The following is a 15,624-nucleotide window of genomic DNA, read 5'->3' on the forward strand; positions in this document are numbered from 1 at the left end:
CGCAGGTGATTGACCTGCTCTCTTGCCCTGCAGTGGCCCAAGGATTGCATTTCTGCCTGGCATTTCTTCTGGGTCACCACTAGGGCTCGTTCTTCTTCCAGAATGTAGGGGAAATGGTGATGACAGCCCATGAAGAGATGGGGCACTGGTTCCAAGGTCAGACAGGTTACTAGAACTCTGAGGATATGTTTTCAGAATCATAGGGAGCAGGCACAGCTAATATAGCTGTCTATTGGCTCTTGGCATGGTCCACACTATATTAGCAAGCACTCTTTCCCTGGCTTCCAGCATTTATAAAATTTCTTTTCTCACTTGATCTCCATGATAGTCTTGGGAGGTCCCTGGGACAAAATTTACGCGGAGATAGTGGAATCGTACTGTGCTGAAGTGCATCCAGGATGGTGTAGTCTTCTGACTCTCAATTCAATTTTTTGGACACAATTATGCACAGTATCATGGGGATTAGTGTGATGATGGGGCAAAATTATATGCTGTAACCTTATTTTGGGTTTTGTTCTGGCTACTCTGAAGAGACCTGAAAGGACAAGAGATGTTTTCCTCTTGCTTATCATAATAAAAGAGGTGAATCTTTCTGTTCTGAGTTTGAGTTCCTTGTCTAAGGGATTGTTAATAGTTTCTATGGTATCAGGGTTAAAAGCAAAAATTGTAAAGCACCTGGAAAAAAACACACATAATTCTATTTGGACTAATAAACTCATGGTTTATAAGGTGCTGTGGGCCCAGGAAATAGAACGGGGTTCACTCAAAGGTGAAAGGAGATGTTTTCCTTTTCTGTGGTGGAGACAGGGGTAGGTAGTGTTTTTAGTGTTTCCATGAGTGGCGGAGATCCGTGGCCTATATGTCTGATGCATCAAAGATGGGGAGGTGTCTGTGAGAGGATTGTGGAGGCTGACACTGAAGCTTTACGAGCAGGCATTGGTTCTGTGGTCAGGCCTCTGTTGAGTGAAAAGGACTGCTGTGAAAGTACATCTGAGCTCACCTGAAGCATCCTCACCTGCTAGATGGGGGAGGACAAGTTCGTCCAGTAGCCTCATGCACGAAACAGACGATTGGAAGATGACAACATGATGGAGCAATCTTTCACTTTTTGGATACCATGTCAACCTCCTTGATTGTCTTTAAAACCCTAGGAAGAGAAGGAATTCCCCTTCAAAAGTGACTGAAATGGAATCCTTCTCATCTGTAGCAAGCTGGGACTCAGAGCCAAATTTAATTCACTTAAGGAAAGTGAAATGATTTGTTCATTTATTCATTCAACGAAATTTATTGAGTGGTTACTATGACTCAATATGATCTCAAAGAATGTCAGTATGTCCTTCTCTGGACACCTTAACAAAGTTTGATTAAAATGAATTCATTAGATATTTGGCCTCTGTCATGATTCTTTTCTCTGTCATGCTCCCTCTTCATGAATCTTTGCCCCACAGTGTTTGCATAAATCTGACTCTTTCTTCAAAATGTGGTTCAAATACTTCCTTTTTTGGGCAGATACTCATGTTCTCCCATCCAACCCATAAATCAAGGTGTAGCTGGGTTTCAGCTTGAGCATGGGCCATGTCCACTTACAGGTCCAGGCGTGCTTGAGGCTATTGGGAAAACTTCAGGTTTGTATCTGATGGAAATATTTTTGGGGATATTGAGGATCCTCCTGTGAAAGAAATCATAATGTTTCCACTTGTGGAATCCAGACAGACACATTTGGGCATGTCTGGAGAACCAGTTGAGAGGCCTTAGGTTTTAGGAAGTGGGTAGCTGACTCCCAAGAAAGAAACTGTGCTCTGGCTGCCATTTGGGTTTGTTTCCTAGACTGCCTTAGCCTTTTTTAAAGGGTGGATCTTAAGCAGCACAGAGTTGCCACACATAGAAATGAAAATAACTGCTTTGTTTAAATATCTGCAAACTTTGGGATAAGAGGCATACAGTTTGGTACTGCTTTCTCTGTTCTTGGAGGTTTATGCAAAAGGGATACAAATGCTCTTCTCCATTTGTCAGAATATTACCAAAATTTTTGATGTTTAATACATCAAAGCCTTTGGGTCATTGAACATGAGGCTTGGCAGAGCAGAGGTAACACTGCTGTGAAATCTTGGTCTAGGGGATAAATCAAAATAATCTGAGACAAGTCTCAATCAGTTTAGAAGTTTACAGCTTGATTTTATGCATTTCAGAGGGATAGAAGTTACAGGCAGATGTCAATCAATACATGTAAGGTAGGCATTGGTTCAGTCTCAAAAAGCAGGACAACTTGAAGTGGAGGGTGAAGTGGGGGTGTCCTTCCAGGCCAAATATTTTCTGATTGGCAATGGTTTAAATATTTAAGCTATTATCTAAAGACATGGAATCAATAGAAAGGAATATATGCGTTAAGATAAGGAATTGTGGAGACCAAGGTTTTTATTATGTAGATGAAGCCTCCAGGTAGTAGGCTTCAGAGAGAGTAGATGGTAAATATTTCTTGTCAGAGTTAAAAACATCCCAAACTCTAAGTTAATCTTTCTTGGATCAGGAACAGACCTGGAAAGGTAAGGGGAATCTCTCCAGAATGTAGATTTCCTTGACAAGAGACAGATTTGCAGGGCCATTTCAAAATACATCACTTAAGTATATTTTGGGGTAAAATACTTCAATTTCTTTCAAGACCTGCTATCTGTCATGTGATGTTATACTGGAGTCACACTGAAATTTGATATTTCGTTGTTACAAAGAGTCTTTTGTCAGTCTTAAGATTTCTATTTTAATATTAATGATGGTCAGTTATGCCTGAATTCCAAAGGGAGAAGGATATAATGAGGCAAGTCTGACTCCCCCTTTCCCATCATGGTTTGCACTAGTTTTCCAGGTTTACTTTGGAATGCCCTTGGGTGAGAGGAAAGTTCATTCAATTGGTTGGGGGGCTTAGAATTTTATTTTTGGTTTACAAGGGCTTGGTTGAGTACTACAGAGGAGCAGTGGGCACCTTGATGCCTAGTGTCCAGGCGGAGGCCTGCATGAGTAGACTTGTTCAGGAATAATGAGTTAGATTCTGCCTGTGGAAGTCCAAAAATTATTTGGCGGAAAGATCTTGAAGATGATGGAGAGTCCTGTTTTAGTCCAGTGGGAATGGCATGCTACAATATTTGTGGTGTTTTGGGTTAATGTAATCCAGAAGCAGAGAGAGTGGGGGAAGGAATGATGGGCAGTAGGGAAAACTCATGGACAACACTGTGGCAAGTCCAAGGCTGCTTGAGCTCATCACTAGGAGAGGGTTGTGTTTTAAAAAGATAATTTTGGCCGGGCGTGGTGGCTCACACCTGTAATCCCAGCACTTTGGGAGGCCAAGGCAGGTGGATCATGAGGCCAGGAGATCGAGACCATCCTGGCTAACATGGTGAAACTCCGTATCTACTGAAAATACAAAAAAAAAAAAAAAAAAAAATTAGCCAGGTGTGGTGGTGGGTACCTGTAGTCCCAGCTACTCAGGAGACTGAGGCAGGAGAATGGTGTGAACCTGGGAGGCGGAGCTTGCAGTGAACTGAGATCACGCCACTGCACTCCAGCCTGGGCGACAGAGTGAGACTCCGTCTCAAAAAAAAAAAAAAAAAAAAAAAAGGATAATTCTGGAGGCAGGCAGATTGGAGATGGGTAAAACTGAAGAAGGAAAAACTGATAACATATCACATTTCTTAATATTTCCAGGACTGCTTCTGGCCACAGGATATGCCTGGTCCAGGAAATGGCCACATTTCCTCCCTCAGGACCTCTGCTTGTATGGGCTGTCTTGGAAATAAGGTGAACAATTAGTCTTTATTCTGAATTCTCTTTTGATAACTCTGTTCTCTAGTTATTAAAGAGTACCTTAACTTAGAGGTATTTGTTTATAATCCTTCATTTTGTGAGGTTTTTTTTTTTTTTTTTTTGATAATCAAAGCTTTGCCTCAAGAACTAATTTTTGCCTACATTATAGGTTTCTAGAAACAATTCTGGGACAGTATTGAAATATTAATAATAAATGAAATATAATCCCACCAATTAGATTCTCAACCCTCCCATATTTTTTCCATTTTATCCTGAATTTATAAGCATACTCCCATCCTTAAGACTTCTGCTTACTTTTTAAGGCACCCAGTAATGTTGATTGACCTTCACCTCTCCCTTGACTCAAACATACACACTCACACACACCCATGCACACTCACACACCACACTTCTCTCATCCCATTCTTGAGGTGCTTGACCTCCTCTCATCGGAAACAGTGGCTCTCTAAAGCAAAAGCTCAGGGAATTGCTTTGAAGAGATGATGAGCCATGCAGTTTGAAAAATTACAGCAAGGTGGCTCAGTGGCTCATGCCTGGAACTGTAGCATTTTGGGAGGCCGGGATGGATGAATTGCTTGAGCCCAGGAGTTCAAGACCAGTCTTGGCAACATGGAGAAACCCTGTCTTTACAAAAAAATACAAAAATTAGCTGGGTGCGATGGCATGCACCTGTAGCCCCAGCTACTTGGAAGGCTGAGGTGGGAGAATTGTTTGAGCCTGGGAGGCAGAGGTTGCAGTGAGCTGAGATTGCACCACTGCCCTTTAGCCTGGGCGATAGAGCCAGACCCTGTCTAAAAAAAAAAAGATAAAAATTCCAACTGAAATGTTGCTGTTTCCAGAAGGTCATGGAAAGCCCAGATTTTCAGGATGGAAGCCTATTGACACTTATGCCATTTACAACTACTTTCAGGATTATGCTAGTCTTTTAAAAATGTCAAGTAATATTTGATTACATTTTCTGTACTGGGAATGTAGGAATTTTGCATATGTGACATGGAAAGCAATATATGTTGGAGTCCAAATATAGGAATCAACCAAAATAATTATTGTAAACAAATTAATAATTGTCATTATATTGCCATCCATGCCATTGGGATAATAAGAGGATCTTCTCCTATGGTATTTTTGCATGGTGAAGATCCACAGGGCTATGAAAGATGGGCTGAGGAGTCACATGGACAGGGCAGGAGGGCAGATTTTCATGGGTAATCGTAATGACCTGGTGCACATCTTTCTGGAAACTGATCAATGTAGTTCTTAGCCATTTGCATATTTTTGTGAGTGACAACTATTTTAAGATATTAAATTGAAATTGGTCCATTATATTATTATCTTTTAAAACAATAATTAATTTCTTTAACAGTTTGGATAACTAAACTTTAAGAGTATTATTAATCTAGAAATGATCAGAGCTGGAACATTGCTGTTAAAGGAATGCATTTATTCTTTTTTTAATACGTCTTATATAGAAAGCACGTAAAATGGAACTTACAGTTAACTTACCGCCTTAGTTTGTTTGTGTTGCTATAAAGGTATACTTGAGGCTGGGTAGTTTATAAAATTAAAAAATGATTATTTGGCTGTTGGCTCTTTGGGCTGTACAAGAAACATGGCACCGGCATCTGTTCAGCTCCTGGTGAGAAGGTCAGGCTGCTTCCACTCATGGCAGAAGGCTAAGGGGTGCTGGTGTGTGCAGTGATCCCATGGTGAGAGAGGAAGCAAAGGTGAAAAGTGGGAGGTGCCAGGCTCTTTTTAACAACCAGTTCTTTTTTTATTTTATTTTATTTTATTTTTTTACGTGGTACTACAGATAATTTTTATTTTCTGTTTTATATTTCTTTTTTTAAATTTATTTATTTATTATTATTATACTTTAAGTTGTAGGGTAAATGTGCATAACGTGCAGGTTTGTTACATATGTATACTTGTGCCATGTTGGTGTGCTGCACCCATTAACTCGTCATTTACATCAGGTATAACTCCCAATGCAATCCCTCCCCCCTCCCCACTCCCCATGATAGGCCCCGGTGTGTGATGTTCCCCTTCCTGAGTCCAAGTGATCTCATTGTTCAGTTCCCACCTATGAGTGAGAACATGCGGTGTCGCACTATTCACAATAGCAAAGACTTGGAATCAACCCAAATGTCCATCAGTGACAGATTGGATTAAGAAAATGTGGCACATATACACCATGGAATACTATGCAGCCATAAAAAAGGATGAGTTTGTGTCCTTTGTAGGGACATGGATGCAGCTGGAAACCATCATTCTTAGCAAACTATCACAAGAACAGAAAACAACCAGTTCTTATGGGAACTAACAGAGCAAGAACTCACTCACTACTGTGAGAATGGCAACAAGACATTCATGAGGAATTTGCCCTCAGGACCCAAATACCTCCATTAGGCCCTACCTTCGAACATCACTACTCTGAGGATTAAATTTCAATATGAGGTTGGAGGGGACAAACATCCAAATTATAGCACTTATATATTTATCAATTTTCTCAACAAAACTATAAAATATGCATCCTTATTTTCAATGTTAGAATTTGCCAAAATGGCTAGCCTTCTTTTCCCTTTAAAACTACTTTAAAGAGTAAAATACTAAATAAATGGAAGAAACCTAAAAATCAAGTCGGCTGATTTATGGTCATGTGATTTTCAAAAATCTTTTCTCTAACCAGGCCTGCATATGTAAAGGAAGGCTCAAACCTTCCATAGAGTTTCAAATCCTCTTCTACCCAAATATTGTATTTCCTCAGAACTGGCTTAACGTTTCTTGGTCAAGCCATATAACCTGTTCTAGAAGGGAACCCCGTCTGTCTCATTTTTATGTGTACAAAAAATGGTTAAAATGGGACAATGCCCCCCCCCTTTTTTTTTACCCTGAATGGTGGCTGCCAGCTATTAAAATGCTAATTACCGCAAAAATACAAAAACACCAAATATAGGAGCCAAAGACAGCCAGAAAACAAGAGGAATGAAGTCTACTGAGTGATTAATCATTTGATTAACCAGGTAAGTCTCTGGCACATTACTAATTAGCTCACTTACAAAGCCCTGCACTGAACAGCCCTGGTTTGATTAAAGAGGTGCCGAGCATTCAAACCCTGATGCTTGAGCTGCTTTTATAAAACAAAATGTGACTTTCATTCTAAGCTCATCTCTGTAATCCAGAGATGACTTCTCAGGCCTCTGACACTCAGACCTAGGCAAATAAATCAAACAGCCAGAAAATAGTCCTGTGAAAACAGCTCAGAGAATATAATCTGTCTTCTAGGACTCTTTATTCTAATTTGTAAAGGAGATTGTCTAAATTCTGAGGTTGCAGTAACTACTTGTTGATGGCCCATTGGGTTATCTGCAGGCATTGGTAGAAGACTCTGCCTTTGTAGAAAGTAATAAATCTGCTCTCACTCCACTCTATTCCTGTGGTAGGATTTATGAGATTTAAAAGAAGATGTTTGACATCGTTATTACAGATCTTCTCAACTTTACTATGGAGTTTGCCTTTAAAATATATTCACAGTTTATTTCTTCTTGGCTAAGTATTTCTATTCTTAGTCATTTTAATGGATTCTTTTTTTCCCTGGATGGAAACATCCATCTTCTCTGTGGTACTAATTTAGAGTGATCCTGACTGCCTACAAAATTAAGGAGGCATATTAGACTCTTTCTGCTCCATGATTCTACTTTGGATTCTCATACAGAATCTTTGCTTCTTTATTTTTTCAGCTTGCTTAAAATAACTGAATACTTTTTCAGGCTGTACACTGCACCAATGAGTCTGGCAACAATGCTATTGTAGTTTTCTTTGTAACTACTGCAGGAATCAAAAAAAAAAAAAAAAAAACTAATAGAAATGTTGGTTGGGTTAGCGGAAGTACAGTGTTAAGGTCAAAGCCAAATTCTTATGATATTTCAGGTTGATCACATCATGGCTGGATATCACCTCCCCTCTGGGTGCCATATTCCTAAAGGTTATTTTCAAAACAGAGCTTGTCTAACAATGGCCAGGAAAGAGAGGATCGTGTTGGGACATCTTGTCATGGGGGAATAGCTAAGGAACTGAAGAAGAGACCAGAGTGGATATGAACATGGCATCTGTCTTTAAATACCTGAAAGATGGAATGAAATATACTCTTGTTCACTGTTATAACTCCAGCATGTAGCAAAGTGCCTGAAAAGAGCAAGCATAAGCAACAGTGATCATGACTTTTTGAACACATAGTATGTGCCAGTCATTGTAATGGTGTTTTGCTTACCCTATCTTACTTAGAAATTATTATTATCTCCACTATATAGCTGAGGAAGCTCAGGCTCAGAAAGATTAAGAAACTTGTTCTAAAGTGCCTGGTACATATCTAATCTAGGAGTCAAGACAGGTCTGTGTCCGGGGCCTGAGTACGTCTCTCCATGGCAGCCTGACTCTCACGGCACCAATTTTGATGCCACAATGATCTTAATATTCACTGGGGATCTGAGTTGGAACTTTTGTGACCAAATCTTAGCATTTACATTTTTTTTGCTTATGGATGAGGAATTGAGGTTTGGGGAACTGAGGTTGCATAACTGGTATATTTCAGAATCAGGACTAAAAACCCAAGACTTTCTACAAAACCCAGTCTCTTGATCACTATGTTCTGTCTCCTCTCTGCTATGAACAACTCAATACATGCTTGATTTTAGCTTGATCTGGACAAAATACTACTGTTTTAAGTGAGAATCTCCATTATATCTACCTTCTTCTGCTTAACTTTTGAAAACTGGGAACCCCCTTGTTTTCTGGACCTGAATTCTCGGTTTGCCCTTAACTGGTATTCAGTTTTTCTCTGGATTCTTTATCTGCCCTGCACCAGCTGACCTTCCTGTTGGAAATGCAGGTAATTATTATCTAAGTTTACTAAGTGTTTTGTGTAGTGTCAACATATCAGATCTAGTACAGCACTAAGTGCTTATCCTCTCAACATTTAAATATTACTTTTAACGATCTCATGAATAGAATTATTATTGCCTATATTTCACAGATTAGCAATCACAGTCTCAGAGAGGTTAAGCATATTCTCAAGGTCACACAGCTAGTTAATTTAGCCAGGGAAATCAGGCAAGAGAAAGAAATTAAGGATACCCAAATAGGAAGAGAGGAAGTCAAACTATCTCTGTTTGCAGATGACATGATCTTATATCTAAAACCTCCATAGTCTCAGCCCAAAGCTCCTTCAGCTGATGAACAACTTCAGCAAAGTCTCAGGATAGAAAATCAATGTGCAAAATTTACTAACATTCCAATATACTAACAACAGTGAAGCCAAGAACCAAATCAGGAACACAATTCCATTCACAATTGCCATAAAAAGAATAAAATACCTAGGGATACAGGTAACCAGGAAGAAGAATGATCTCTACAAGGAGAACTACAAAACATTGCTCAGAGAAAACAGAGATGACACAAACAAATGGAAAAACATTCCATGCTCATGAATAGGAATAATCAATAGCATTAAAATGGCCATACTGCCCAAAGCAGTGTATAGATTAAATGATATTCCTATTAAACTACCATTGACATTCTTCACAAAACTAGAAAAGTCTATTTTAAAATTTATATGGAACAACAAAAAGAGCCCAAGTAGCCAAGGCAATCCTAAGCAAAAAGAACAGAGCTGGAGGCATCATACTACCTGACTTCACTCTATACTACAGGGCTACAGTAACCAAAATGGCATGGTACTGGTACAGAAACAGACACATATGCCAATTAAACACAATAAAGAATTCAGAAATAAGGGTGCCCACCTACAACTATCTGATCTTTGACAAACTTGACAAAAACAATCAATGACAAAAACAAACTTGACAAAAACAAAGGATTGCCTATTCAATAAATGGTAATAGGATAACTGACTTACCCATATGCAGAAGATTGAAACTGGACCCCTTCCTTTTACCATATACATAAATCAACTCAAGATGGATTAAAAACTTAAATGTAAAACTCAAAACTATAAGAAACCCTGAAGGACAACCTAGGCAATAACATTTTGGACATAGGAACAGGAAAAAATTTCATGATGAAGACGACAAAAGCAATTGCAGCAAAAGCAAAAATTGCAAATGGTATCTAAGTAAACTAAAGAGTTTCTGTACAGCAAAGGAAACTATCAACAGACTAAACAGATAACCTATAGAATGGGGGAAAATTTTTGCAAACTATGCATCGGACAAAGGTCTAATGTCCAGTATCTATAAGGAACTTAAACAAATTTACAAGGAAAAAAACATTAAAAAGTGGGCAAAAAAATGAACAAACACTTCTCAAAAAAAGACATGCATATGGCTAACAATCACAGGAAAAAAAGCTCAACATCACTAATCATTAGAGAAAAGGAAAACAAAATTGCAATGAGATACCATCTCATACCAGTCAGAAGAGTTATTACTAAAATGTCAAAAAATAACAGATGCTGAAGTGATTGTAGAGAAAAAGGAATGTTTACACACTTTTTGTGGCAGTGTAAATTAGTTTAACCATTGTGGAAGACAGTGTGGTGATTCCTCAAAGACCTAAAGACAGAATGACCATTCAATCCAGCAATCTCATTACTGAGTACATATACAAAGGAATATAAATTCCATTATAAAGACACATGCATGTACATGTATAGTGCAGCACTATTCACAATTACAAAGACATGGAATCAGCCTAAGTATCCATCGATGATAGAATGGATAAAGAAAATGTGGTACATATACACTACGAAATAGTATGCAGGCATAAAAAGAATGAGATCATGTCCTTTGCAGGAACATGGATGGAGCTGGAGGCCATTATCCTTACAAAACTAATGCAGGAACAGAAAACCAGATACTTCATGTTCTCACTTATAAGTGGGAACTAAATGATGAGAACACATGGACACATAGAGGGGATCAGCACATACTGGGGCCTACTGGAGGATGGAAGGTGAGAGGAAGGAGAAGATCAGGAAAAATAATGGGTACCTGAGTGATGAACTTGTCTGTATAACAAACCCCCATGAGACAAGTTTACCTGTAAAACAAACTTGCACATGTGCCACTGAACTTAAAATTGAATAAAATATTTATTGAACAGCTTTAGAAAAGTTTTTATATTTTACTATTACTCAATGTATACTTTTACAAATATTGTTTCTTGATGGAAACAAGCACAGTCTTATAAAATATTGATATCTGTTAAAAAATGAATGGGCAATTCAGGTTAATAGTAATAATAACAACAATAATACATATATTATTTCTGCTATGTGCATGCTACTATGTTCCCTTCATGCTTCCCTTCACTTGCCAATGTTTCCTTCTTTCCTTGCAAAGAACATAAAAAGCCTCTTATTAATCAGTTATCACTAGGTAAGTATCATTGTATTAGTTGTTCTCACACTGCTATAAAAAACTACCTGAGACTGGGTAATTTATAAAGAAAAGAGGTTTAATTAACTTGTAGTTCTGCAGGCTGTACAGAAGGCATGGTTAGGGAGGCTTCAGGAAACTTACAATCACTGTGGAAGGTGAAGGGGAAGGAAGGAAGTCTCCACTTGGCCAACAGGAGAGAAAGACAGAGAAGTAAAAGACACACTTTTAAACAAACAGATCTTAGGAGAATTCTATCACAAGAACAACAAGGGGAAAGTCTACCCCTATGATTCAATCGCTACCCACCAGGCCCCTCCTCCAACACTGGGAATTACAATTTGACATGAGACTTGGTTGGGGACACAGAGCCAAACCATAGTATTCCACCTCTGGCACCTCCCAAATCTCATGTTCTCACATTTCAAAAGACAATCATGCCTTCCCAAGAGTCCCCCAAAGTTTTAACTCTTTCCAGCATTAACTCAAAAGACCAAGTCCAAAGTCTTATCTGAGACAAGGCAAGTCCCTTCTGCCTATGAGCCTGTAAACTAAAAAACAAGTTAGTTACTTCACAGATACAATGGGTGTATTGGCATTGGGTAAATGCTCCTGTTACAAAAGGGAGAAATCAGCCAAAACAAAGGGGCTATAGGCCCTATGCAAGTTTAAAACCTGGCAGGGCAGTCATTAAATCTTAAAGCTCCAAACAATCTCCTTTGATTCCATGTCTCACATCTGGGCAACACTGATGCACAGGGTGGACTCCTAAGGCCTTGGGCAGCTCCACTTCTGTGACTTGGCAGGGTACAGCACACTAAACTGGTTTCACAGGCTGGCATTGAGTACCTGTGGCTTTTCCAGGTGCATGGTGAAAACTGTTGGTGGATCTACCATTTGGGGTCCTGGAGGATGATGGCCCTCTTCTCACAGCTCCCCTTGGCAGTACCCCAGCTGGGATCCTTTGTGGGGCCTCCAACCCCACATTTCCTTTCCATGCTGCCCTAGTAGAGGTTCTCCATGAGGGCTCCCCCGCTGAAGCTGACTTCTGCCTGGACATCCAGGTATTTCCATACATCCTCTGAAATCTAGCAGAGGCTCCGAAGCCTCAACTCTTGCCCTCTGTGCACCCATAGGCTTAACACTAAATGGAAACCTTGGCTTGCACCCTCTGGAACAGTGGCCTGAGATGTATCTGGGGCTTTTTTAGCCATGGCAGAAGGACCAGCTGGGATGCAGGGAACGATGTTCTGAGGTTGTGCAGGGCAGTGGGGACCTTGGCCAAGTCCACAAAACCATTTTTCCCTCCCAGGCCTTCAGGCCTGTGATGGGAGGGGCTGCTGTGAAGGTATCTGAAATGCCTTGGAGGCATTTTCCCCATTATCTTGATTATTAACATTTGGCTTCTCTGTACTTATGCACATTTACGCAGCAGGCTTGAATTCCACTCCAGAAAAATGATTTTTCTTTTCTGTTACATGGTCAGGCTGCAAATTTTCCAAACTTTTATGCTCTGCTTCCCTTTTAAATATAATTTCCAGTTTCAGGTCATTTCTTTGTTTATGCAAATGAACATAGGCTTTTGGAAGCAGTCATGCCACATGTTGAACACTTAGCTGCTTAGAAATTTCTTCTGCCAGCCACCCTAAATTGTCTCTCTCAAGTTCAAAGTTCCACAGATCTCTACAGCAGGGGCACAATGCCACCAGTCTCTTTGCTAAAGCATAACAAGAGTGACCTTTACTTCAGTTTCCAATAAGTTATTCATCTCCATCTGAGACCTCCTCAGCCTGGACTTCACTGTCCATATCACTATCAGCATTTTGGTTGCAACCATTCAGAAGTCTCTAGGAAGTTTCAAACTTTCTCCGTTCTTCCCGTTTTCTTCTGAGCCCTTCAGAGTGTTTCAACCTCTGCCCTGTTCCAAACTCACTTCCACATTTTCAGGTATCTTTATAGTAATGCTCCACTTCTTTGGTACCAATTTTCTGTATTAGTTCATTCTCACACTGCTATAAAGATCTACCTGAGACTGGATAATTTATGAAGAAAAGAGGTTTAACTGACTTATAATTTCTGTAGCCTGTACAGGAGGCATGGCTGGGGAGGCCTCAGGAAACTTACAATTATGGTGGAAGGTGAAGGGGAAGCAAGCCTGTCTTCACATAGATGACAGCAGAAAGAGAGAGAGAGAAAAAAAAAAAGAGAGAGAAGGGGGCATTGCTACACACTTAAACAAACAGACCTTGGGGGAACTCTATCACAAGAACAGCAAGGGGGAAGTCCACCTCTGTGATTCAGTCACCTCCCACAAAGCCCCTCCTCCAACACTGGGAATTGCAATTCGACATGAGATTTTGGTGGAGACACAGAGGCAAACCATATCAATCATCTTCTTCATTATCATCAATTTAGGTAAAAAACTGTAGAAAGGTATAAACAAAAATATAAGTCACTCACGTCTTAGAGACAACAATGAACTATCAAACAAGGAGACTGAGGCTTACAGAAATGGCGTGACTTTCTCATGGTCTTTCAGCTGATAAACAAGCTTTCTGCCTTGATTTCAGTGCCATAAAGGTTGGATGGCATATATATTTTAAAGAGGAGCAAATGGATAATTTAGATGTTAGTTAAGGAGAAATAGACAATGATGGAAAAATGTTCAAAAGACTTAGAAAAGTTGGAGAAAACTTATAGAAATGTCATGAAGGCCTTAGTAAGGCATAAATAAAAAAATTTAGTGACATTAACCTGTCTGTAAAGCTATGTTTCAGTGGACAAAGGAGCCCTTTTTTGTTCAGAGGAGATTTAGTTAAGTGGACCCTCCTGGTTAAGGAAATGTAAAAACCAAGTGAATATGCATCTATGATTCTAGAAGAAGAGTATAACTGGATTTGTGTACATTGGGCACATGTGTGTAATTTTTTAAAGGCTGTGCTCCTTAGAGTCTTTGATATGTGGAGTGGTGGTGATAGTTTGCCTTCTGAGATAGAGAAATTGATATCCAAACTTCCGCTTCATATGGTGTGAAGTTAGGGAACTTTGCTGAGTGGATTGGATTGGAGCAAGATGTGCTGGCAAGAAAGGGCCCCAAAAAACCCAATGACCCCAAAGAGTAATTCATTTGGAGGGAAGAGAAATCTGATGACTTCTAGATTTATGTCTCCAGTTCATAACTAATGCCCAGGCTTGTATATCCCACCTAACATCTCCATTAACTAGGTCCAAAAAATAATCTCTTGATTGCTGAAATATTCCATTGGTTTTCCATCTTGCCCAGAGTAAATGTCTAAGTCCTTATGTGGCTTCCAAGGCCCTTTGTGATCTTAGCCTCTGCTTACCTCTTACTCCTTATCTCTGCTGTTCTCTACTTGGTTCTCTCTACTTCACCCACACTGGCATCCTCGCTGTTTCTCGGCCATGGCAGGCATACTCTGGCCTCAGGGCTTTTACATCTGCTGTCTTCTCTGCCTCAACTGCTCTATCTCCAGATATTCACAATGCTTGTCTCCTTGCTACATTTAGATGTCAGATCATACCTCATCAGCAAGGCCTTTCATAAACCGCCCACCTAGAATAGCCAGGACTCCTTTATTCTCCCACTCACTCCCCTGCTTAATACTTTACCTCTGTATCTTATTTTATTTTTTTCATGTGCCTATAACTATCTGACATATTTTATATGTGTAATTTATTGGGCTGGTGGTGGACCAGTATCTGTCAGATCTTACAGGCCCAGTCTTCAATAGTGACACCTTGTGGCAGGAGAGGCAACATTAGCAGAGAGCTGACTTTAGACCCTCCAATTTCCTCTGGGGCTGGCATTTGTAATCAGGACTGAGTAAGCCCCTGAGGTCTTGGACAATTCTAGGTGGTGTGTTTTTTTATTCATTGCATGTTTTTGCAATAAGGTAATATATTCACATGGTCTAAAATGCAAAAGTAGCAAAAGATACCTGATGAGTCTCCCACTCACCCCTGCTCCTAGTCACCCAGAATTCCTCGTCTGACATGACCAGTTTCTCATGTAGCCTTCTAGAGATATTCTATGCATGTATAAGCAAATACATATATAGACGTATATTTTTTTCTTTTTTGCACAAAATATAGAATATTATATCCATAGTTCTGTGTCTTGCCTGTGGATTTGTTTTATAAATAAGAGGCCATGTAAAGTGCAGAATTTGTGTATGGTGTGATGAATTTTTACTCAAGTACATACCCATGTGATCACCACCTGGATTAAGATATCTATTTCCTGCACCCCAATGTCTCCCTTGTGCCTCTTCCTATTCTCTCCAGAGATAATTGCTATTCTCACTTTTATCACCATCTTTTAGTTTCTCCTGGTCTTGAATGCCATGTAAATGGAGTCATATATTATGTGCTATTGTGTTTCTGTTTCAATCCAACC

The 15,624-nt window shown here is 39.7% G+C and overlaps 1 long non-coding RNA gene across 8 annotated transcripts in view; it reads left to right on the forward strand.

Annotated features, from left to right (window-relative positions):
- LOC107127321 (uncharacterized) overlaps nt 1–15,624 on the forward strand; it is a 415,876-nt gene that overhangs the window by 345,748 nt on the left and 54,504 nt on the right. For 6 of the 8 annotated variants that reach the window (XR_010578128.2, XR_012419500.1, XR_006696081.3 and 3 more), the window contains one exon: nt 3,697–3,789. The exons of the other annotated variants lie outside the window; for them this stretch is intronic. This is a non-coding gene — a long non-coding RNA (uncharacterized lncRNA). The remainder of the gene's footprint in view (nt 1–3,696; nt 3,790–15,624) is intronic. 8 annotated transcript variants of the gene reach the window in all.

Source organism: Macaca fascicularis, chromosome 1, assembly GCF_037993035.2.
Source record: "Macaca fascicularis isolate 582-1 chromosome 1, T2T-MFA8v1.1".
NCBI lineage: Eukaryota > Metazoa > Chordata > Mammalia > Primates > Cercopithecidae > Macaca > Macaca fascicularis.